Source organism: Clarias gariepinus, chromosome 27, assembly GCF_024256425.1.
Source record: "Clarias gariepinus isolate MV-2021 ecotype Netherlands chromosome 27, CGAR_prim_01v2, whole genome shotgun sequence".
Taxonomy (NCBI): domain Eukaryota; kingdom Metazoa; phylum Chordata; class Actinopteri; order Siluriformes; family Clariidae; genus Clarias; species Clarias gariepinus.
This window is the reverse complement of record NC_071126.1, coordinates 190,001-195,000: the sequence shown is the minus strand read 5'-3', so window position 1 is coordinate 195,000 and position 5,000 is coordinate 190,001.

Sequence of the window (5,000 nt, the reverse complement as noted above, 5' to 3'; positions counted from 1 at the left end):
GAAAGGAAAAATGACAAAGTCCCTGGGTATACCATGGGTCAGGGAAAAAATGACAAAGTGCCTGGTTATACCATGGGTCAGTGCAGGTGAAAGGAAAAATGACAAAGTCCCTGGGTTTACCATGGGTCAGGGAAAAAATGACAAAGTCCCTGGTTATACCATGGGTCAGTGCAGGTGAAAGGAAAAATGACAAAGTCCTTGGTTATACCAGGGGTCAGGGCTTTTAGCGCGACGTGCTGGAGGTGCTTAGCCCGGTGGAGGGGTGCTTAAGTGTGGGTGCCCTGGGCCGGCTGGTGGCAAGGTCCTGGAGGGTTGGGTGACCTGGGGGGGGGGTGTAGGCTGGTGCTAGGGGCCGAGTAGGGAGGCCTGTGGGGGGGTTGCGAATGGTGATTTTTCCCCCAAAATTTTAAGTCCCAAAAATCATGACCTCCATGGGTGTGAGCCCAGTGTATGCACATGCTGTGTCCGACCTGAGGTGCCTGTGCTGGGCTAGAGGCTGATTCCTCCATGATGATTTGGCCTGTGTGTGCCTGTTGAAAATTTTTCTAAGTCCCAAAATTTTTCTAAGTCCCAAAAATCATGACCTCCATGGGTGTTAGCCCAGTGTAGGCACATAGTGTGTCCGACCTGATGTGCTTGTGCTGGGCTAGAGGCCCATTCCTCCATGATGATTTGGCCTGTGTGTGCCTGTTGAAAATTTTTCTAAGTCCCAAACTTTTTCTAAGTGTGACAATTTTTCAAAGTCCCATTTTTTTTCTAAGTCCCAAAAATCATGACCTCCATGGGTGTAAGCCCAGTGTATGCACATAGTGTGTCCGACCTGAGGTGCTTGTGCTGGGCTAAAGGCTGATTCCTCCATGATGATTTGGCCTGTGTGTGCCTAGTAAAAATTTTTCTAAGTCCCAAAATTTTTCTAAGTCCCAAAAATCATGACCTCCATGGGTGTTAGCCCAGTGTAGGCACTTAGTGTGTCCGACCTGAGGTGCTTGTGCTGGGCTAAAGGCTGATTCCTCCATGATGATTTGGCCTGTGTGTGCCTAGTAAAAAATTTTTCTAAGTCCCAAAATTTTTCTAAGTCCCAAAATTTTTCTAAGTCCCCAACTTTTTCTCAGTGTGATAATTTTTCAAAGTCCCAATTTTTTTCTAAGTCCCAAAAATCATGACCTCCATGGGTGTGAGCCCAGTGTATGCACATGGTGTGTCCGACCTGAGGTGCCTGTGCTGGGCTAAAGGCTGATTCCTCCATGATGATTTGGCCTGTGTGTGCCTAGTGAAAATTTTTCTAAGTGTGGAATTTTTTCTAAGTCCCCAACTTTTTCTAAGTGTGATAATTTTTCAAAGTCCCATTTTTTTTCTAAGTCCCAAAAATCATGACCTCCATGGGTGTTAGCCCAGTGTAGGCACATAGTGTGTCCGACCTGAGGTGCTTGTGCTGGGCTAAAGGCTGATTCCTCCATGATGATTTGGCCTGTGTGTGCCTAGTAAAAATTTTTCAAAGTCCCAAAATTTTTCTAAGTCCCAAAAATCATGACCTCCATGGGTGTTAGCCCAGTGTAGGCACATAGTGTGTCCGACCTGATGTGCTTGTGCTGGGCTAAAGGCTGATTCCTCCATGATGATTTGGCCTGTGTGTGCCTAGTAAAAATTTTTCAAAGTCCCAAAATTTTTCTAAGTCCCAAAAATCATGACCTCCATGGGTGTGAGCCCAGTGTATGCACATAGTGTGTCCGACCTGAGGTGCCTGTGCTGGGCTAAGGGCTGATTCCTCCATGATGATTTGGCCTGTGAGTGCTGAGTGAAAATTTTTCTAAGTCCCCAACTTTTTCTAAGTGTGGAAATTTTTCTAAGTCCAGAAATTTTTCTAAGTCCCCAACTTTTTCTAAGTGTGAAAATTTTTCTAAGTCCCATTTTTTTTTCAAAGTCCCAGAAATGATCAGAGACCCAAAAAAAATTAAAGTCCCAAAAATCATGACCTCCATGGGTGTGAGCCCAGTGTAGGCACATAGTGTGTCCGACCTGAGGTGCTTGTGCTGGGCTAAAGGCCAATTCCTCCATGATGATTTGGCCTGTGTGTGCCTAGTGAAAATTTTTCTAAGTCCCCAACTTTTTCTAAGTGTGGAAATTTTTCTAAGTCCAGAAATTTTTCTAAGTCCCCAACTTTTTCAAAGTCCCATTTTTTTTCTAAGTCCCAAAAATCATGACCTCCATGGGTGTGAGCCCAGTGTAGGCACATAGTGTGTCCGACCTGAGGTGCTTGTGCTGGGCTAGAGGCCAATTCCTCCATGATGATTTGGCCTGTGTGTGCCTAGTGAAAATTTTTCTAAGTGTGGAATTTTTTCTAAGTGTGGAAATTTTTCTAAGTCCCCAACTTTTTCTAAGTGTGATAATTTTTTCAAAGTCCCAATTTTTTTCTAAGTCCCAAAAATCATGACCTCCATGGGTGTGAGCCCAGTGTATGCACATGGTGTGTCCGACCTGAGGTGCCTGTGCTGGGCTAAAGGCTGATTCCTCCATGATGATTTGGCCTGTGTGTGCCTAGTAAAAATTTTTCTAAGTCCCAAAATTTTTCTAAGTGTGGAAATTTTTCTAAGTCCAGAAATTTTTCTATGTCCCCAACTTTTTCTAAGTGTGGAAATTTTTCTAAGTCCCATTTTTTTTCAAAGTCCCAAAAATCATGACCTCCATGGGTGTGAGCCCAGTGTAGGCACATAGTGTGTCCGACCTGAGGTGCTTGTGCTGGGCTAGAGGCCCATTCCTCCATGATGATTTGGCCTGTTAGTGCTGAGTGAAATTTTTTCTAAGTCCCCAACTTTTTCTAAGTGTGGAAATTTTTCAAAGTCCCCAACTTTTTCCAAGTGTGATAATTTTTCAAAGTCCCATTTTTTTTCTAAGTCCCAAAAATCATGACCTCCATGGGTGTGAGCCCAGTGTAGGCACATAGTGTGTCCGACCTGAGGTGCCTGTGCTGGGCTAGAGCCCCATTCCTCCATGATGATTTGGCCTGTGAGTGCAGAGTGAAAATTTTTCTAAGTCCCCAACTTTTTCCAAGTGTGGAAATTTTTCTAAGTCCCAAACTTTTTCTAAGTCCCAGAAATGATCAGAGACCCAAAAAAATTCAAAATCCCCAAAATCATGACCTCCATGGGTGTGAGCCCAGTGTAGGCACATGGTGTGTCCGACCTGAGGTGCTTGTGCTGGGCTAGAGGCCCATTCCTCCATGATGATTTGGCCTGCGCGTGCAGAGTGTGAATATTTTCCCCAAAATGTTCAGGGTCCCAAAATAAATCAATGTCCTAAAAATCATGACCTCCATGGGTGTGAGCCCAGTGCAGGCACATAGTGTGTCCGACCTGAGGTGCTTGTGCTGGGCTAGAGGCCAATTCCTCCATGATGATTTGGCCTGCGCCTGCAGAGTGTGAATATTTTCCCCAAAATGTTCAGAGACCCAGAAAAATTCAAAATCCCCCAAATCATGACCTCCATGGGTGTGAGCCCAGTGCAGGCACCTACTGTGTCCGACCTGAGGTGCTTGTGCTGGGCTGGAGGCCGATTCCTCCATGATGATTTGGCCTGCGCGTGCAGAGTGTGAATATTTTCCCCAAAATGTTCAGAGACCCAGAAAAATTCAAAATCCCCCAAATCATGACCTCTACAAGTGTGAGCGCAGTGGGGGGCACCTACATGGCTGACCTGAGGTGCCTGGCTTCGGGGAGAATCCAATTCCTCCAGGAGGATTCAGCCTGCACCTGAGCTGAGAGCCAGAAAAATTCCCATAGCCCCAGGAGATGTAACGGACCCCCATCCTCCAGGGGGCGCCGGCGGGGGATGTCGGCCCCGGGGCATGTGGCATCGGGTCCGGGGCCTCCCCATGGACTCCCCTGCGAAATTTGGAGCCGATCGGACCAACGGTGGCCGAGATACGGCCGTCCGAAGTCGGGGGCCCCCCCCCCGGTTCCCAGAAGCCCCATGGGCAGCGGGGGGAGGCCCAAAGTGGCCGTGGGGAGTGCCTAGGGCCGGCCAAAATCGTTTTTTCCCAGGCGGAATTGGCCGTTTCCGAGATATAGGCGAAAGAAAATTTTTCGAAAATCTGACCTCCAGGTGGCGTGGTCGCGGGTGGGGGTGCCCGCCGAGGGTGCCTGGGGTCGGGGAGAATGCAATTCCTCCAGGAGGATTCAGCCTGCATGTGAGCTGAGAGCCAGAAAATTTCCCATAGCCCCAGGAGATGTAACAGACTCCCATCCTCCAGGGGGCGCCGGCGGGGGGCGTCGGCCCCGGGGTATGTGGCATCGGGTCCGGGGCCTCCCCATGGACTCCCCTGCGAAATTTGGAGCCGATCGGACCAACGGTGGCCGAGATACGGCCGTCCGAAGTCGGGGCCCCCCCCCCCGGTTCCCAGAAGCCCCATGGGCAGCGGGGGGAGGCCCAAAGTGGCCGTGGGGAGTGCCTAGGGCCGGCCAAAATCGTTTTTTCCCAGGCGGAATTGGCCGTTTCCGAGATAAAGGCGAAAGAAAATTTTTCGAAAATCTGACCTCCAGGTGGCGTGGTCGCGGGTGGGGGGTGCCCGCCGATGGTGCCTGGGGTCGGGGAGAATGCAATTCCTCCAGGAGGATTCGGCCTGAAAAGAAAAGAAAAGAAAAAAAAAAATTCGGACCTCCAGGAGTGTGACCGCGGGTGTGGGCGCATAGCGTGGCCGACCAGAGGTGCATGTGCTGGGCTAGAGGCCGATTCCTCCATGAGGATTCGGCCTGTGAGTGCAGAGTGAAAAAATTTTCAAAGTCCAAAAAATAATACCTCCAGGGATGTGATCGCGGGTGTGGGCGCATAGCGTGGCCGACCAGAGGTGCCTGCGCTGGGCTAGAGGCCGATTCCTCCATGAGGATTCGGCCTGTGTGTGCAGAGTGAAAAAATTTTCAAAGTCCAAAAAATAATACCTCCAGGGATGTGATCGCGGGTGTGGGCGCATAGCGTGGCCGACCAGAGGTGCCTGCGCTGGGCTAGAG